Source organism: Cavia porcellus, unplaced genomic scaffold (genome assembly GCF_034190915.1).
Source record: "Cavia porcellus strain 051 isolate PalLab524CR breed Dunkin Hartley unplaced genomic scaffold, mCavPor4.1 scaffold_1, whole genome shotgun sequence".
Taxonomy (NCBI): domain Eukaryota; kingdom Metazoa; phylum Chordata; class Mammalia; order Rodentia; family Caviidae; genus Cavia; species Cavia porcellus.
This window is the reverse complement of record NW_026947484.1, coordinates 231,007,971-231,028,545: the sequence shown is the minus strand read 5'-3', so window position 1 is coordinate 231,028,545 and position 20,575 is coordinate 231,007,971. Positions and strand designations below refer to the sequence as shown.

General features: G+C 47.3%; 1 long non-coding RNA gene across 1 annotated transcript in view; it reads right to left on the bottom strand.

The window, feature by feature from the left end:
* Positions 1 to 473: 473 nt before the first annotated feature.
* The window catches only part of LOC134471453 (uncharacterized), a 63,749-nt gene continuing 43,647 nt past the window's right edge, over positions 474 to 20,575 (bottom strand). The window contains exon 3 of the long non-coding RNA XR_010040914.1: positions 474 to 722. This is a non-coding gene — a long non-coding RNA (uncharacterized LOC134471453). The remainder of the gene's footprint in view (positions 723 to 20,575) is intronic.

Below are 20,575 nucleotides of genomic sequence, written 5' to 3'. Positions count from 1 at the left end.
TCTCTATTTTTTCTTTCTTTATTCCTTTCTTTTCTCTTTCCGTCTCTATCTCTTTTCTTCTCTCTTTTTTCCTTTTAGCCTTTCTTCATTTCTTTCTTCTTTCTTTTTCATGCTAGGCATTGAGCTCTGGGCCTCAGATATGTTAAGACTGACTTCTACCACCAAGCCTCAACCCTGGATCAACTCATTTTATTACAGCCCTTTTAAACACCAGAACACTGAAGTTCAGAGAAATGATCGAGTCTGACAGCTTTGGGGTTGTAAATATTCTTGTGCCCAGAGCTGACACCAAGTGAGGCATTTTGAGTGCAAAAATTTAGGAAGATTCCCGCCTAAATACACGCATCACCTTGCTATGGTTGTGATCAGTAGCAATGCCAATGCATGTGACAGTAAATGTTTTAAAATCAGAAGGAAGAGGATATAATCCAGCTTGGATTCTATTTGTCTTTATATTAATACAGTTCTAAAAGTATAATTATATATGCATATATTTGTCAATTTATGTGTTTAGCTATATATTATATACATATTTTTAATAAAGGAAGTGGTCTCCAAAGGCAAAAATATCTAGAATCACCCAAAGGCATAATGGATTTGGCGTGGAAGCATATATGTGTAATCTCAGCACTCAGGAAGCTGATTCAGGAGGATTGATCAGAGTTTGAGGTCATCCTGGATGACACAGCAGGTTTAAGGCCAGCTTGAATCATAGCAGAAACCTGTCTCAAAAAGAAAAAGAAGAAAGAAACACAAATCAAGGTCATAATGGTCCTTACCAGGATGAACTTTTATTAAGCTCAAGGAGACCAGGACCCAGGAATTAAAGAGTCACGTTTTCAGATTCCTGCAAGTACTGAGCCTGTACTGTCCTGAACCCCAGAGTGAGAGCCTCCTTAAATTCAGTACCCTTGGCACCTGGGCTTCTTTGTCTGAGTCCTGATCCACCGGGTTGCTCCCTGTAGCATACTAGGAAAAATATTTCCAGCAGAGTTCCTCTCTTTGGTCGCAAACATTGTGCCACTAAAGGAAAAAAGGGGGCTGGAGGGTGTCCAGTTTTAATCACAGAAAGGCTACTAAGTGTTTGCCCGTGGAGCACCCCTGGGGAGACCACTGTGACCCCCAACACTTAAAACACTCACACTGCTTCCATTCCTCAGAGCTTGCCGTCTTTCTGTTTGACCTGGAACGTCTCTGCTTGTAATCCTTCCCAAACCATTAGCTAAATCTGCCAGCCCACGGGGCCAAAGGAGGGCAGGTTTCCTTTCTTGAGGGCTCCCGCTGCACTCAGGATCCTGACGCTGTCATCCCTCGGGGGACCCCCTGCAGGCTGCTCTGCCCCTTTGCACGACACGGAGCTCTGTCCTTGCACATCCACTTCTCCAGGGAGAAGGTGTCTGGGAGGAATATATTTTATTTATTAATTGATTCATTCAGCAAATCGTTGAGTGACTACTCTGTGCTCAGGTGCTAGAGGCACACAAGTGAAGAAAACAGTAAAAACAAAACAGAAGAAAGCAAAAACCAACCAACCAAACAAAAACCCTGCCTGCCCCTTTGGCCTTAGCATTCTAGAAGGGAGAGATAAGAAAGAAAATATAAACAGCAAGGTGTAGTGGACCTACTTGTGATAAGTAGCAGGGAAAAAGAAAGCAGGAAAGCTGAATGGAGCTAGGAAATGCAGTTTCAGACTAATCAGAGGAGGTCACGTGGGGAAAGTTACATTTTAGCAAAGACCTGAAAATGTCAGGAAATAAGCTATGTGACTATTTGGGTATTCAAGAGAATGGTAACTGAATGTTCAAAGGCCCTGGGGCTGCTGCATGTCTCTATGGCATCTGCCCCTGGTAACTTTCTCAATGCTGTGACAAAATGCCCAACACCCACAAGTTAAAGGAAGAAAGGTTTATGTAGCTCATCATTTGTAAAGGTTTCATCCATAATCAACTGGCTCCAATACTGAGTGGCTTGGCAGAGGGGCAACCATTCTTGGTGGTGGAAAATAGCAAAATCAGCAAGGGAAGGCAAGATTCTTTCCGTCCCTTATATTGTAGGCAGGCTTCCCACCCTAGGGTGGGGGAGCACTCACACCCTTAATCCCAGCCAGGACTGTGCCAAACCAATCAGCGGACAGATGTATTAATCACCACCCTTAATCCCAGCATCACCGCTCTAGATTCAGCCACCCCTGAAAAAGCCCTGTGATCACAGCGTCTGGGGGAGACACCTGGACACAAGCCGTAACAGCACCCTGTGGGTTGACCTTTCTTTACACTGTGACAGTCTCTTATGTTCCCTAATGGGGACAGTGGCTTTGAGTCCCTGTTCACAAGGACTCCCTTTTCTATGAACAACAGGGGTGGCAGAGTGATGCATAACTGTGTCTCCAACTCTCTGATTGTCTTCCAAGAAAGTCTGGGAATAATCTGGTCTGTTGTTTAATAGGGCTGGGATGTGACCTCTGAAGCCATAGGATGACCCAGACGCATCCCCAACACAGGGAAGCAGAGGAAACAGCAGAGGGAGAAAGAGAGAGACAGAGAGAGAGAGAGACAGAGAGAGAGAGAGACAGAGAGAGAGAGAGACAGAGAGAGAGAGAGAGAGAGACAGAGAGACAGAGAGAGAGACAGAGAGAGAGAGAGAGAGACAGAGACAGAGACAGAGACAGAGACAGAATCAGACAGAGACACAGAGATAGAGATACACAGAGAAAAGACACAGACACAGACAAGGAAAAGCCAGAAGTCCATGCAGACAGAGAGAAATCAAACTCCAGCACAGAGACACAGAAGTGCGGACTCCTGGCTTCCTGCCTCCCTGGTTTCTTCCCTTGGAGTCCCCTGAGGGTCCCACCTCTCTCACTGGCCCTGCCACCCCTGTCTTTCTGCTGAATGGCTGAGCAAGCCCCCGAGAGTCTTCCCCTACTCTTCCTCGTCAGCCCAGGAGGGTCCCCTGTCCTCTGGCCTCTGCCCTCCCAGAGGTGCGGCCTGTCCCAGCCTGAGTCCTGCTGACTTGGGGCAGCAAGGGAGACCAGCAGAGAGCATCCCTGCACCACCCTCTGCACTTCCCCATCCCAGGTGTGTGACCTTGGCCAAGCCGCTGAGGTCTCCGTTCCTCCTTTCCCTTTAATATGGAGGTTGGGGTCACGCCCTGCCTTCCTCCCGGATCCGGGACCACCTCAAAATCTCCACAATGGAACCCGTGTGGGAGTGATCTCCTGGGCATATGCTGCACAAACTCTAGTGGCCACAGCCCCTCGGCCCACACCCAGCTTTAGCTGGCTTCCCTGTGCCCACTGGCCCTGCCCCTTACCTCCACAGACTCACCTCGCCTCTCCTGCCCAGCCAGGTTCCACCCAACCCCTCTGCCGTCCTCCTCTCCCAGCAAAGTCAGGAAGCTGGTTCATTACTGAGCTGTTACTCTGAATCACCCTTCCCACCACCAGCCTGGATTTCCCCTAAAACTCCTTTGATCTATAAAAGCCTCCCTTCCCTGGACAGCTCAATGTACCTGCAACCCTCCCACCTTCCCAGCCTTCCTGAAGGTCCTGCCAGCCCACACGCTCAAGGCACAAAGATGAGACCAGCTACTGCCGGGAATGGCGGACCCTCCACACTATCCGAATCAGTCAGCGCTCACTAGACAAACAGGTTGCAGGCAGGATGTACAAATATATATGAATTTACAAGATGGGCTCACAGTGGCCACCCACAGAGGGTCACAGGATCCAGTCAAGGCCTGGAGCTCACGGCAGTGCCCTGTGTGAGCCTCTGGGAGGAAGCCAAAGGTCCATCAGTGGCAGGCTGAGGAAGCCAGATGATGCCCAAGACGAAGGCCACCAATGGCACACCCTTGAAGAAACAGAAGCGAGCCTGCCTTCGTCATTTCCCTGTGTACCATGCAGGTGACAGGCCACCCTGGGCTGGGTCTTGTGTCTTCAGTAAACCCCTTCAGCCATGCCCAGAACAACTGACCCAGTTTAGCTGGGTGTTCCTTACTCAGGCTGACGCCATCAATTAACTATGACACTATTCTGTCTTCAAAGGTGAAGTACCAAATGCTCCAGGTCAGGTCCTGGCCAGCAGGGGCGTCTGGTGGGCAACGGGGCCAGCTGACCATGAAACTTGCCACGCTGCTCAGCGCTGTCCCGAGTCTAGGTTTTGCTCACTGCCGGTCACCCCTCCTCTTTCCAGTCTCCATCTGCTCTCAATGCCATTGCCCCCTCCTCTAGCTCTGCTAACTTGAAACTCTCCCCTCCTCTAACCATGCTGCCTTCCCGTCCGTCCCCACACTTCGCTTTGAGAAGCTCATTTCCCATTTGTCTCACAGCTTCTCTGACCTCAGGGCCTGGGTTTGGCACACATGGCTCCTCATGACCTCCCCAACATGCACGCTCCCCTCATTCCCTCCAGGTCACCTCGCCAAGAGCACAGAAGCCGCGCCAGGATCCTTAGTCCTTGACACCAGCACCTGTCACCCGTCTCCTGTTGTAACTGAAGACAGAGCCTGACAACTTACCCAGTACTTCCTGCAAGGTGGGACTGTCCCGTCTCCCTGCGTGTCACAGGATCCTTCTTTCCTCTGTATCTTCGGGTCCTGTCTCTCCTTCCCACGGCCATTTCCAGCCCCTGGGTTCTCTTGTGTCCTGAACGTTTCCTTGACCACTGTTCCCGCCATTAGCTGCCACCAGACTCGGGGTGTCCACCCCACTTCCTCCCTCTCATGTACACCAAGTCATCTGTCTCCCAGTGACCAGTGGCACAGATGCCAGATCAGATCCACCGTGTACACCTCCCCCGTTTTGAAGTTCAGAAACGCCTACATGCGAACTGCTGTGGGCTTCAAGACGACCTCCACACACAGCCTCTCCTACCTGCCGCCAGCTCCTCCTGTCCTCGGTCTCCGAGGCTGGAGCGCCTCACGCCAGGCCCTAGACCTTGCTCTGCTCTCCAGCTCCTGCTCTGCCCTTTGCTAAACAACCTGTGTGCATCCCAAGTGCTACTTCCCTACCTGGGACTTTTACAGTCCTACCACAGCCCAGACTCTCCAGGCTCCACCTGTACATCCAGCTGCTTGCGTCTGCTTCGGTGGCTCTCAGGTCCCTCAGACCCAACGCAGCCCAACTCTGATTCATGCATGACGCTCCAGGGCTGACGTCTCTCCAGGGTTCCAGTTCTCCATGAACTGCCCACACCAGGACTCTGGGAGCACTTCTCGGTGACCACTATCTACTCTGCTTCCTAAAACCTCCATTATTTGCTCTCGGTGTGCATCAGAATTATTCGAGGCCGAGCTGCGACCCTCTATCACAGCAACAGCCGCAATCTCCTCCTTCCTGCTCTTCCTCTTTCTCCTCCTTTTCTTAGCAATGCCCTAATTCGAAGGTTCTGGACCCTGGAAATTCATTTGAATCACACACATGGCCAGTACTCACATCTCATGCCAAACAACAGAAAGTGGACTCTCATGCCTTATCCCAGGCTCCTGGAGGACCCTAACCTGTACCTGGGCTGAGAACCACCAGTCCAGTTGGTCTCCCTGGCCTCCGCTGCCCCACCGCACCTCCCACAAACAGCCAGGGGAGTCTTCCTTACATCGCATAGCTCACTGCCTGCTCCCTGGCTCCCAGGACAAAGATCAGCACCTTCCCGGCTGGCCTCTGCCCCCTGGCGCTGCGCGCCTCCTGCAAGCCTGGGCTTCTCTCCTTCCTGGGTCACCTTCAGCTTTTGGAGACCCTGTGCTCCTGCTTCAGGACGACACGCACGCTGTCCCCTCCTCCTGGAGCACCTCGCCTCACAGTTACCTCAGCCCTCGCGGGTCAGCGGTCTCCTGCCTCCTGCTCCGCAGCGCCCACCCCGCCGTCCTGCTTATTCCCCTCCCAGACCCTGCCAGTTGTAACTATTCAGCTATCTGTGTAATATTGTTTCATTTCTGGTTTTGTTTGTTTAATTGTGGTTTTCATTTATGATTTTTAAAAAATTTGGTTTCCTGGGTGCATTTTAGATATACATCATGATCACATTCATCAAAGAGAATTTGTACATGATGTAACATTTTTTCTGTTTTCTTCTTTTTTTCTCCCACCCCCTGCCTGTCCTCCGTATTTGTGTTTGTGATTTTTGTTTGATTTCAGCTGCTCTACTAGAATACATGAGAAAGCATATCTTTCTTCCTTCCCTTTTCTTTCTCTCTCTCTCTCTCTTTCTTTCTTTCTTTCTTTCTTTCTTTCTTTCTTTCATTTTTCTTTCTTTTCCTGTATTCCTAGCACTTAAACCAAAGGCCTGGCACCTAGTAGATATTTAATAAACCTCTATGGAATGACAATGAGCAAACACACTCCTCATACCCCATAGCTTGGCATAATTTCCTTCCACTTAGAATGCACTAACCCTGTCCACAACTTCTGGACTGCCCACCCTGTCCCCTGCAAGCTCCTACTGATCCTTCATGGACCCAGTTTAAAACGCCCTTCTCCACAATCCCTTTCTGGTTTCCTCAGGTAGAGGTAGTTTCTCCTCTGTAAGCTGACAGTCTGCATGGTATTTGATATTTTAGTAACTTTCCCATGGACCTCCCAGTGGCTGCAGCTGGAGCTCAGGGTCTTCTCTTTCTTCTGGAGCTGGTAACTTTGTGGCCAGATGAAGGACAAGCGAAGGAGCTCAATGACTGCACTGTAATTCTAAAGTGAGGAAGCTACACACAGACTGCTCCACAGCATGTGGGCGGGACTCCGCAGTCTCACAAATAGTTCCTATGCTCTACCTCCTCCGGCCAGAGCTCTCTGGATTTTCTGCTTGGGCTTCTCCAGACAGGCTTGGAGCAGTCCTTCAAGGCCCACTGTGGCCTGGTTCTGGAGTGGGAAGGGGTTAGGACCCTGGTCTAGGGGAGTCACAGCTCCGGATCATCCCCCTCTGTCATCACTGACCCGATGTCGCCAGGGAGCCTGATTCTGCTTTCAGGCCCCAGGCTGGCACCGATTTCAAAGCCAGTTGTCTCCACAAGTGGGGAGTAGGGCAGATATCCAGGGCGGAGATGCCTGTGTCAGGGTTCAGGCATCAAGGAAGAGATAGAGGAAGAGATTCTCAGTCGTGCACTCAGCTGCCCTGCCCCACCAGAGCCTGGCATTTTCCACCCGACTGCAGGTGGCAGCCACTCACCCACCAGTGGCACTCAGCCAGAGGAAGCCTCAGAACCACTCCCGGATCAGTGAGTGGCTGGGCAGCTGGGCCGAAGTCAGCTGTGGTGGTTCACGTCTGCTGACCAAGTGGAGAGAAGCTGGGTGCACGGGGAGGGGCTGGCTGGCCACAGGAAGCCATCTGGGGGACACAGCTGGGAGCCACACCCTCCTTGTCCTCCGGCCCACTTTCTCTTCCCTTGACCCGTTCCATTGCCTGGGTGACATGGCGGGGGTGTCAAGGCCTCTGGAGAGGCTGCCTGCCGTGCGGTGGGAGCAGTGCAGAGGGCAGGGGACCTTTCCAGGTGAGAGAGATGGAGCCCAGGTTGACATTGTGGCTGATATCAGCAACAATAGAAGCTGATGTTTACTGACAGTTTCCTAAGCACAGGCCAAGGCCATACAAAGTGGCCCGCTGAAGATCTAGCTCTACCAGGAACGGAAATCTTTCACTTGTGTTTACCTCCTCCAAAGCCCTCTGAGGCCAGATGCAGGTGGCGGATGCAGGGCTGAAGTTCAGGGAAGACACCTAGACCCTCTCCCATGTGGTTTCAAGGTTGGGGAGTCCTTGACCGTGCCCCAGAGACTTTCCAGCAGCTCCCTCACCAGCAGCCCCACCAGCCCCCAATGGGCATGACCCGCAGGTGCCCTCCTCATGGCCAGGCCACCTCTCTCTCCTTCCTGCCCCAGACTGCCCTGCTGTCCCATGGGGAGAGTCATCCTTGACAAATTCCATCTCCACAGCCTGCAGGAATGCAGGCAGGAGGTAGCAGACACATTCTGCCACTTCCTGCAACTCAGGGGGCCCCCAGCCTGCGGGCAGATGGCCTCGCAGTGCCTGGCTGGTGGCCTGGTCTGTAGCACCCCCTGTGCTGGCTCTCCTGGCTTCCTGTCTCCCTCTCCCCTCATCCTTTGCTCTCCCTTCCCAAGCCATGGCTCATTAGGTATAATTGTGCATCATTCACGTTAGGAGACACAATACAGCTGCCAGGCTGAAGAAGAAGCATGAATTCTGTTCTGTGATTCGTAGGAAGGTCACCCTCTCAGCTGGGCAGAAGACAGAGGTAAAAAGCAGAAGCTCAAGCAGAGGTCTCGGTGACAATGGCACCGGGCTGGGTGGAGCTGGGGCTGCACAGACAAACTTGGGGTACTTGTCTATTTGGGGGTTGCATTGCCCTTTTCTGGAAGCAACAGTGAGACAAAGGAATGAAGCCTGCAGCTGTAAAGCTCAGCTATCCCCCCATTTACCGCTGTGGTCTGGTTACATCTGGAGAGCATCACCGGTCCTTTTGAACCCCAAGCACCTTACATGGAAATTCTGTGCTTTCTCAGATTCTGGGGGTCTTAGCGGTGCTGCTTGGATGGGGTCCCTGAAATCCAGTTCTAGAAAAACAATGCCTGCAAGGACTAAGTGTTTCTTTCAGACACGCTCGGGGTCCTGTACGCTGTGCTCCTTGGGATGGATACTCTCAGCCCTGGTGCTCTGCCCCCGAGAAAGGACTTTCCATGAGACCGCCTGTTCCTGGTGCTCAGATCGCTTCCCTGGCCCACTGCTGCTCTCTGCTTGGACTTCCATCCTCAGTGGCCTGACCCTCCTCTTCTGTCAATCTCACTCGCCCCAGCAACCCTAACTTGCTATTTCTGTACCCACGCTACTTTTTAGAGGGCCGAGTGACAGAAACCAATACCAACACACTGGTCACTCAAGGGGGCCCTGCACTGTGCTCAGCTCCCGTGTCCTCTGGGTTGGGACCTGTGCAGATCTGATATCCTTCCCAGTCACTGGACTCACAGCTCTACCTCTGGGCACTTTTCTAGCAGCTGGCGGACCCCGGACAGGAAGATGATACCAGTCTTTGGTTTGCAGGCCAACTCTCTGCTCTCTTCACAGGGTGGGCTCTGCTTCGGCCCCGTTCCACTGTAGCCCCCAGAGGAAAAAGAGCCAGGCTCCCCGGCTCTGAGAAAAGATACGGGAGACAATTTCACTCCTTCCCCTGCAACCACCCGCCTTCTCACCAGTCCCCTGGCAGGAGGATAAGCTTCCCTACGAAGGACAGGCAATCCATTCTTTAGGGCTTTTCCATATCTGCAAAAACATTTTTATTTCGCTTTCATTTTGCAAGATTTTTTTCTTTTTGTTTTGCTAGTATAGAATTCCAGGTTCAGAATGTTTGCTTTCATTCATTAGAAAGGGTCACTAAAAAAGCCCACTGTGGTCTGCACGGCCTTGTCTCCAACCACAGCGTGACTGTCATGTTCTGTGTTTCATGCCTTTCTCCCGGCTGTTTTAAAGATTTTTTTCCTCTGTTGGTGTTTTCAACAATTTGATTATGCACTAGCATGAAAGTTTCCTCGTATTTGTGATGCTTGGAGTTCAGTTTGCTTCCTGCATCCTTTTATCGAGTCAGGAAAATTGTTCGGCTATCATTTCTTCCCTGTAACTTTCTACTCTTACGAGACTGCAATGATTTATATATTAAATCGTTTGACGTTGCTCTGTAGCTCACTGAACACTGTTTATTCTTTCCTTCAGCCTGCAGTGTCTAGTCGATTCTTATTTCCTCCTACTATGTGTTTGCCTCTTGGAGTTTACATTTCTAAAATTTTGTTTTCAATCTAGAAGTTTGATTTGGGTCTTCCTTTATCTATTTGTGTGTGTCTTTCACATTTTTTCTTTTATATGCTCATGACTTTTTTATTTTCCAGAACACAGAGAATATATTTGTATCTGAAAAAACTCATGCACGTTATTTTGATCATCTATATCATATCTGTATTTATTTCTATTTCTGTGTCATGTCTGTTTCACTCGATTAATTCTTCTCCTGACTATGGATTTTATTTTTCTGCTTCTTTGATGCTTGATCATTTTTTTATGGGATATCAGATAATGTCAACTTTGTATTATTGAATGCTAGAGGGTTTTTTTTTTTCCTTTAAATACTTTGAGTTTTATTCTTGGACTTAATTAAGCTAATTGGAAATGATTTGATCTTTCACAACCTGCTTTTAGGCTTTTTGGGGGAGACAAAGCAACCTTTAATTGAGACCCAATTTTTACCATTACTGGTATAGGCAGTGTGTGCCATCAATGATTTTTAAGCAAAAAAGGGGCCCAGTGGGGTTTGCATTTAAGAAAACCACTCTGGCAGCATGATTCTTGTGATAGGTAGCATGGACGGGAAAACAGAGAGAGACCCTTAGTGGAGCTCCCTGCATACCCAGCCAGAGGTGTGAAGAAGCCCAGAGCTCCAACAGCAGCCAAGGCAAGATCCTGGAATGGCAGGACTTGGATCCGTGGTGCTTGATATGGATAACACAAGAGGGAACGGGGTGAATCAGAATGATCTGAGGTCTGTCACTGGGGCTTCCAGTGAATTCTGAGGCAGTGAGATTCCACACACTTTGAACAGGGTTGCCGGAGACCCCAAGTTTCCAGTCACTGCTCTGGCACCTCTCTGTCATACCAGGAGACTGGTGCAGGAGAGGCAGAGCCAGCACCATGCAGTGTAGCACTTCCCCCAGGGGGATCTGCTGGGCCTCTTCTGCCAGCTCAAAGGAATGTCAGTGTTGACAAATGAATGTTACAGGAACGTGCTATTTTAGACTGAACTCCTGCACTGGGGCCCAGCAGAGCAGACTAAAGGTCAAAGTGGATTTACCCACACTGAGTCTATGTCTCTAGACCAAAACTGAGCTGTTATCTGACAATCCAAGAAACCGAGAGTGACAGAGCCAGCCAAATTCCCAAACAGCCTGGTCTCATAGAGTTTATGATGAAGTTCCCTCTGCCTTGATCTTCACGTAATAAAGGTAATTGGGAGTGACCTAATGTGAACGAATCAGTTATTTTTCCATTACTGTCTCTGTGTCTGCTTACAAGGAGAGTAACTTTGACATGACCAACATGTTCTTCACTTTGTTTCTGCTTTTTTCAGCCCTTCTCTGTCTACAAAACCAACCTCTTCTGTTCAGCCCCCTGGAATATTCTGTTTTATGAAATGAAGTGTTGCCTGATTTTAGAATAAAAAATAGTCAATTAAGATCTTTAGCCAAATTGTTGTAATTTTGTTCTTGGATAGTGTCCAGCTGAAGACATTGAAGCACCCATGATTTCTGCTGCCTATGACATCACACACTTTGCTGTTCAAAGGATGATTTTCTCTGTGTACATGTACCATCTGGTGCTCAGGGAGCTTGGCAAATTACGGTCTTTCAGAGCACTATGTTTTTATAATGTGACATGATGCCTCAAAATTACATTAATAGCTCTAGTGCTGTAATTATATTAGACTGGGATCGACAGTTTCTCTCTCTCTCTCTCTCTCTCTCTCTCTCTCTCTCTTTCTTTTCTCTCTCATCTCTCAGATGAAAACAACTTAACGAAGAATTTCATTTATAAAATACTGAAAGGGCCCCTCCGGTTTCCTTTAAACTATCCAGAGAAACTTCCCAAAGACCAGAGTCAAGGCCCAATCTGCAATCCATCCTCTATCCCCATTTTCAGAAAAATATATTCCTGCACAAGCTACATTCTCTGACGCACTAACATATTGTCTAGCAGGAGATCCGAGAACTTTAAAAACATGTTCAACTAGAATCACTACTTTAGGAATTAGAGTATACTTTGCCATGCCAGTGTGAGGAAAGAGTTAAACTTCAAAAAGACAAAAAAGAAAGTTCAGCAAGGGGGACTTACTCACTTCCTCTCTCTTACCTCCTTTAGCAATGAACTTGACCAAGAGTAAACGAGGTGTCTCTGATCAGCTTGTCCGAATATGAAAGTAGCTCTGACCCCGCCAGGTAGTCAGGAAAGCCATGACCTTGTCCTACCTGCAGAGGTGATCGTTTTCCCTAAGATAAGAAGTGTATGGGGCTCCAAGATGGCTGCTAAAGAAAAGGAAATGCTAAACTATCACAGTTGGTTTGCTTTGCAATTTGGTGGAGCTTTCTTTCATTTCCTCTATCTTCTGTGTGTTTCACACATACAAACACACCCAAATATGCCAGCCTAAATATACTGGTACAGCCACACACAGGGTTTGCCGTAGTTCTTAGTGAAGGTCATTAAAAGCAAAAACAAAATGCAAAGCTTTAACTGAAGGTAATAGAGATCTATCTCAACACTAAACATCCTTTTTAAAATGAAAAAGGAAAAGAAAAAACCACCTTAAGGAAGGGGTTAAATTATCCATGTAATTAATGTCCTATCAATTACCTGAAAAGATGTGGGCTCTAAGTCTGCTTTCCAAAGCTAGGAAAATGCTAACCATGGTCTCTGTCTCCTGGCACCAAGCAGCCAGCTCTCAAATGATTCTAAATACCAAAACATGCCCAGGCTGTATTTCTTAAGCCCTGAAGCTGAAATTTCCAACATAACAAACCTGAAAACATTTGGTTTCCAGCAGTGCCTGGATGAGTTCAAGCCTGATTTTGCCCAAGTCTGGGGGAAAAGAATGGAAGGGGAGGAGCCCTAAGTAGGCTGGGTAAGGAGGAAGGGAGGGGGTGGGTGACTGTTAAGGAACAGAGAGAAGAAGCCAAATAACATCCACATGGTGGGCTGAAAAGAGAGACAGCCTCTGAAGGGGTTCAGGCGAGACAATATGTTATTAAAAGATAATTTTCTGAAAAAGATAAAAATCACGATTCACATACAGATATAAAAATAGGCATGATAAAGAATTTATTTATTCTTGCTACCAGGAAACCAGGCAGATGTTCAAAGGAAAACTCAAAAACACACAAATTTAGACGGAATAAAGGAAGAAGTGCAAGATATATTGCAAATGGAATCAAAATTGGTTTTTCTCAAAAGGGAAAGAACTCAATTACAAGACTATCAGACAGGACAGAATTTATGTATCAAAATTTATAGAGCATCGCAGAACAGCTCAAAGACAATGAGCAGTAGGATCTGATAACCCAGAATGCTGTGCTATAGGTGGTGCATAGTTTTCTAACTGAAATTTTTTCCTATGATACTCATAAAAGATTGTTCAGGGAAAATCTCATTCTTTGAGGGGGAGAGCATCCCTTTCTAGAGAGAAGAGTTGTTGAGACTTCTGTGTCAGGGGTTGGGTCAGAAAACAGCAGATGTACCTAGTAATTTTATACTTTTAAATTTAGTCACTACACACACACACACACACACACACACATACACACACACCCCAAATGTGTAATCAAAATTGGAAAGCTAAAGTGACCATCTTGACTGACCGTATAGTCAAGCTTTCACAGATGAGAAGCCTGGACTAGACTGGGAATGGCTCAAGGTCACTCTGTTAGTAACAGTTTCGGATCCTAGAAACCATTATAAAATGGTCACAAAGAATCCATGTAGTCTCAGTTACTTTCTCATCATTGAGGCAAAATACCCAGTACTCCAAATTTTTGGAGGAAAGGTTTGACTCAGATTTTGTGGAGGTTTCAGCCCATGGTCAGCTGACTCCAAGGCAGGGTGGCGAGGTGGAGGAGACACAGCTCATGATGTGCAGGCAGGAGACAGTGAAGCAGAAGCGGTGAACAGCAAAGGCGGGAGCAGCAAGCCTATCTCTCCTGTCGATCCTGCTACAGCTTCCTGTGGGTGCTGCCCACACCCATGGGGAGCGGTTGAATCCAAGAACCATACGTTTAACCCAAGCATCACACCGTCAATCCATATTCACACACCCCAAAACAGCCACCTTTGAAACTCCCCACCTGTGACCACATGAGGCTTTGGGGAGCATCTAGATTCAAACCATGGCACATGTACACAAAATATATGTGCTTAATCAAAATGCATATTCTGGATTGGGTCTAGAATGCTTACCACGTGGGTGACCTGCCTATGGGGCTTACCTAAAGTACACAAAATATACCTCATCTAGTTACAATAAATATAATTGAAATGACAACCTTCTAGCAGTCTTTAAAGGTTTGAATGCCCTTTCTTTCTTTCTTTCTTTCTTTCTTTCTTTCTTTCTTTCTTTCTTTCTCTCTTTCTTTGTTTCTCTCTTTCTTCTTTCTTTTCTTGTTTTTTCTTTTTGGAAACATTTTAATAGCCCATATCACTCAGAAGAAAAAAAAAGGATAAAGAAATTTGAACAATGCATTCTTTTTCCTTGAATGAATTACCCCACAGCAAGGAGAGGCATTCCAGATCATTCTGTTGTTCCTTCAAAAGTTAACTGTTCCAGCATTTAAGAACTGAAAGGCTTGCAGGAATCTTTAGCTGTACAGATGGAAAGAGAAGAGATACGGTGTAATGCCTCCACATCTTAAGCTGTTCTTATTTCTGCTCTCTTATCTTTTACCCAATTCTATAGCCACGACTGAGATAACACTGCGGCTCTAAGGGAGGAGGGTGGGGTGGGAGTAAAACCATCTCATTCTTCAGAAAACTAGAAAGGGAGATCAACATGATTAAATGGAAACCAGAAACAAGGCTTTAAAGAAAAGAGCCCACGTCACTTTTGATCACCATTTTTCTGTAACCCTCTAGGCTGGGGGTGGAGATCTTGAAGGAGAAACTCAGCTCCTGAGTAGATAAAATTGACAAGGGTGAAGACGAAGGCTGAATCACAGGCACTGTGGCCGAGGAAATGGACTGCAGGTTCATCTGTTGTGTGTCTTCCATGCCAGAGATCATCAGATCATCCAGAGCTCCTCCTGAGGTGATTTTCATGAGTTTACAATGTGAAATCATGGCTCATCCACCATTAGGCAGCTCCCTTCTGACAGAGGCCGGTGAGAGCCAGGACCAACGGGGAACCAATCAGAGGTTGTGAGGATTCCTGGCACCAGAATTCAAGGACAGCACGGTGCTGTGAAGGATGACCTGATACCTTTCCTTTGGGGAAACATGCTGGGTGGACCCCACTTCCAAGCACCGTCTGCTTTAGGGATGAGAGTTACATTAAAATGTGCACCTTGATGTCAGGTACCTTCTATTATAATACAGAATCTACTTACTAAAACCTATAAATGTACCACACAAAAAGTGAGCCCCATTAATTTTCCTATTAATTAGTCATAATGGATCAAAATGGGTTCATCAATTATAACAAACACTAATGTTCCATATTAATATTAGTAATAGGGGCACCTAAGAGGAGTGGGAGCTCTCTTTCTTTCTGCAAGCTTAAACTTTTTTCTGAAAAGTATGATGAATTATTAAAAGTTAAAAGCACACGTCAGGCTGTTTCTGCACCTCCGATTGGTGCTTACTGGATGGTTACCCATCAATTGAGACCGTATGTACAAGACAAAAAGCAAACTCTGGGATTAGAGGATATTTCAAGACGGTTTGGTCGTGGGGAGCCCAGGAGTGTGAGAGGCACAGACATGAATGTATCTGCTAGACCAGGAGATAGAAAAAGTCTGGAATTAAGGATGCAAATTCGTGAGGCTCAGCGTCCATTTACACAGCCTTGCAGCACCAAACGTGGCTGTTTCCCGCCCTCGCGCTTGCCCATCGTGTGAACTCCAGATGGCTGCAGGTGGAACAGGGCACCCAGACTCCCCACCACCACGGGGGGGCCTGCTGCTCTGTGTCCTTCCTGCTGCTGGAACACTGCAGTCCGTGTGGGTGAATGAGAGGCTGTGATTCACCAGCCATGGGGCTGGATGGTTTGCTGGCTCTGGGGTGCAATGGATGGATTTTCTGCCCATATTGGGCAGGAAGGAGGAGCATCCTTCCACTCTCACTGGGTGATCCGTTCACACCTGCCACATCATTTGCAGATGACTTCAATCGGCTACAGCAGCCAAGAGAAAAGAGGGACTGTGTGGGCAGAGAGCACTGAATCATCCTGCAGATCTGTCTTCTGAATGCATAAAAATGCTCCCCCGGTGTGTCCTGACCAACTTCTGTGCTCAGTTCCCACACAAACATCCCCTCAGCCTCCTCCTGTTCCTCCTCTGTTCCCTGAATGTCCCCTTCTGCCCACTCCCCTAGGCTCAGGTTAGGGTTAACCTTATGGATCCTGCTGCTCTGGGCTTAGATCTTATTTCAAAATTATATTTCACTTTCTGAGCTTGAAACTTTTCCTCTGCAAAACAATGCTAATATTGCAATGATCTTTTTGACAACTGAGATGATGTGTTTTGAAAAGAGCCTAGCATGCACTAAGAGCTAATAATGTTTTGGAGCATGCGCAGCTTAGCAGATAGTCTTCTAAGCACTTTACACGTTTATTAGCTTGTCTAGTCCTTACAGTACGTCCACATCAACCCTAAGATGCAATTTTGGTGATGAAAAAACAGCTGCAAAGAAGCAAAGTGTTCAAGGTCCCACCCAGAGCTAGCAAATGGTGGAAGCAGAATCTGCCTCCATTCGAGAGTGCTGGATCCGAAGTCTGCCCTTAAGGTTAACCTCAGTGCTTCTCAGGGGTGGTCGCTGAACCACCCCAGAGACACAGCAACAAACTGGTTTGACATGGCCTCGGGGAGGCTTGCTCAAGTCTGGGAACTATTTGCCAACACTTCCCATTCCCTTTCCTTAGATGACATCCCATCCCCTTCCCTCCTTCCACCTCAGCATTAGGAATTTTGTGTGTTATTGTCATTTAGGTTTGGTTTTTCTCATCCCCACTCTAGGGGAAGTACGGTCCCTTGCACAGATCATACAGTTAGTGACATCTGACCAAATCCTGCCCCAGGGCCCCAGTACTCAGCATCTTCACACATGACTCCCACCACATCCTACCTCGTTCTCCCTCTCTCATTCTATGCCCATAAGAGGGCTTCTGAACCCCAAATAGCAAGCTGCACATTATCAGTCCTGCCTGTGAAGATAATCCTGGCTCTAATCCCCAATGTGCCAGTTCAGGGGCTCAGATCCAATGCAACAGTTTTTCGAGGTGCTCCATGATCTGCATTAGGGCAAGCAGCAGAGAAATCCCATGACTGAGTCTTTACCTGGCACCAAGCTCCTGATGTGGGGACCTGAATCTGATAAGCACCCCAGCCCCTTACCACCTGGAGCTTGCCTTTTGGGGTCAGTCTGCTCAAGTTGCAGAGAAATGAACCTGAGCCCCAGACGGTGGCAGAGTCCTCCTCCCCTCCTGGACTGCTTCCATCAGTCTCAGACTTTTGGTCAGTGGGCACCGTTGCTCTTCACAGTCAACCCTTATTGCCACTTTCTCTACCCTTGCCATCGACTCTGAATGCTTAGTGCTGAGATATGCCTCAAGACCATCTTAATCTCAGGTGCTTACCCGCAGCACCTTCTGGAAAGGAGCCCTTTACAGAACAAGGCTCATTTCCTACAAATGCAGAAGAGGCTGCTGTTCCATAAGCCCCCTGGGACAGGCTGCATAGACCAGAAACAGACAGGTGTGCCCCTCCTGTCCCCCCAAGACCCAGCACCCCTTGTGTGGCCTAGAGAAGTCTTTGTACCCAGACCTTTCTCTTCACCTGCCATGCTCCAGACCTGACCTTCCCCCCTTTGGGATTTCCCAGCAGCAGCTCCCTGGGGAGCCCTGGCCTGATGATTCTCGAGTCCCCTGTGGGCCTGAGAGTCCAGGTTAGGTCTGCAGGCAGGGAGGTCAAAGCTAAGGAGCTGTGTCAGGTGACCTAAGGGCCAGCTCAGAATGGGACTTAGCAGTTTGTCCTCCAGCTCTCAACAGACATCTAAGCTACTATTGTTCACACCTTGAGAAGAGAGGAGAGAGACTCTTACATTACGGTCCTGGAAAACAAGGCAAAGAAGGAATGAGCTGCTTACCCCCCAAATACTTCAAATTAGAAGCTTGGTATGAAGCTTGGCCTCTCTAGATACCTTGTCTGTGCTCAGTCTTGTTGCTGGAGCCTGTGGGTCAAGCCAGGGCACTGCAGAAGGAAAGCTGGGTGCTAACCACTGGTACTGGGCCTATGAATCATGCAGCCTGGGGCAGGGTGGGATGGGAAAGAACACAGGCTCCCAAATCCCTGGGACTTGAGCTGGAGGCCCAGCTCAGTTCTTTCCTTGGTATAGGAATTGGGCAATTCATTTATATTCCACTCTTCCTGAGGCTTCATTAAATAGTCTTGTCAGTTGGAGAAACACTAGTTTTGTAAGATTATGGGAGCGTTCTAAGAATGCTGTATGCACAGGGACCAGGTGGCACCGAGCGTCAAGAATTGCCACTCATCTTGCCTGCCCGTCCACCACTCCCCTCGCCCATACCTCGCTTCTTGCTCACATTTGGGTTGATTCTAAGCACTAGGGAAAAAAGGGTGCTCACAGCTGAAATGGCCTGAAACCCAGTAAGAAAACTCGAGGTATGTCAAGGGGGTTGCTTCTGACTGTCAGGAAGGTCAGAGCAAGTGGTACCACTGTAGATGGTGCCCTGGGTACCCTGAGGACCACAGAGTTTGAAATGATTCCTGGATCTTGGAGCAGCATTCCGGTGTCCAAGAACACAGCCCATCCTTGGGGAACTGGAAAGCCAAGGCAGGAGGTGGCTCTCTGGGGACAGAGAGGATAAAAATGGAAAGTTATAAGCTCCCTTTCAAGGATAACTTAATCTGCAGAAGAGTTACCTAGTGGAATAGAAGCTCCTATAAGTCTAGGCTTTGCCTTATATCTGTACCCAGGTCTGTGCTCATAGTGAAGGCCTATAGTATTTCTAAAATTATTAAGTGACTGAGTCTCCAAAGTCTCCAGGGCGTTCACCAATGGATAGCTGGGAAACTCAGATCTAAGTGAATGGCATCGAAGTACCCTTCAGCTTTTTGTGTCTGTAATAGTCACCTCTGAATTTCCATTCAGCCTCTTGTAATTACCACTGTTAACAAGACAAAGATCACTTCCAACACCACAGTTTCCTCTGGCTCCTCCTTGTGCACAGAAACTCCCTTCATCTCCAACCCTGGTAACCACTGATCTATTTTTTGTCCCTATAATTTTGCTTTTTCTAGGATGCAATATAAATAGAATAGTTTGTACCCTTTGGAGACTGGCTTCTTTCACTTAGCGCTGTGTGCCTGAGATTTATTCAGACCAATTTTTTCTCATTATCACAAAGCAGTATCCTACACTGTGGTTGTATCACAGCTCATTTATTTATTCATCCAAAGAGAGACCTTTGGCTTATTTCCAGGTGTTGGCAATGATGTGTAATGTTGCTGTAGACATGATGCACAACTGTTTATGTGAGCACAAGTTTTCCTTTCTCTAGTATAAATACCTAGAAATGGCATCATTGTGGAGAATGATACATAAATGCTTAGTGGTACAAACAATAGATAAATTATGTTTCCCAAAGGCTGCGCCATTTTGCCTTCTTGCATAATAGTTTTGGTGACTTCATATGCTCTCTGGCATTTGGTGTCATTCATATTTTTAGTTATCCTAATAGGTATGTGATGCTCCCTCATTCTGGTCAAAATTGGCTTTATCGTAGGGACTAATAACTTTGACCACATTTCCACGCAGCTGTTTGCTATGTATCCTTGTTTGGTAAAGCACACTTTTAAGCCTTTGGTTTGTTTAAAACATAGGCTTGCATCTCTTCCTGTGTTCTAAGAGTTTATTTATATTCAGGATATTGCTGCTTGTAGTCTAATATGTCACCTTTAGTACATATTTGTGGCTTTTCTTCCTTTCTCTTTAAGATATCTTTCACAAGAATAAAAGTGAAATCCAGTGTATTGATTATTTTTCTACTATGGGTTATGCTTTGCCTGTCATATCTGGGAATTATTTGCCTAGCCCAAGATTGCAAAGATTTTTACCTATGTTTTCTTCTAAGAGTTTTATAGTTATATATTTCAATATGGTTATTTTAGGTTATTGTGTTTGTGTAACACACCATTTATTGAAGAGACTGTCATTTCTCTACTGAATTGCCACTGTATATCAAAAATCAACCGACCTATTTGTGTGTGCCTACTTAGGCACTTTTTATTCTGCCTAGTCTTTCATCAGCGCCACAGTCAATTACTACAGCTTTACAGTGTCAGGTAGTGTGAATCTCCAACTTTTTTCTATCTCAAAATTGCTTTGGCTTTATTTTTCCATATAAATTTTGGAATCTACTTGCCTGCAGCTCCAAAGACTCCTGCGGTGATTTTTTACCAGAATTGTGTTAAATTGGTGGGTCAATTTGTGGAGAGCTGACACCTTAGCCATGGTGAGTATCCTAATCTGTAAACAATGCTCCTGTGGGGAGCCTAGACAAGGCATCAAAGCCTACCCCGGGTGTGGGGTACCCTCAGTCTGGGCCCAGCTCTGCTGCTAACAGCTGAGTGGTCTGGGGAAAGTTATTTTTCCTTCATGGTCCTCTACTTCCTCAGCTGTGTAATGGAAAAATTGGACTGATTAAATCAAAAGATCCCCTTTCAGCTCAGACATTCTGTGATTCCCAGTGTAACCTTGACATGACCTGCCAGGAGCATATGTCATGTTATCAACTGTCTGGTGAGATGTTCCAG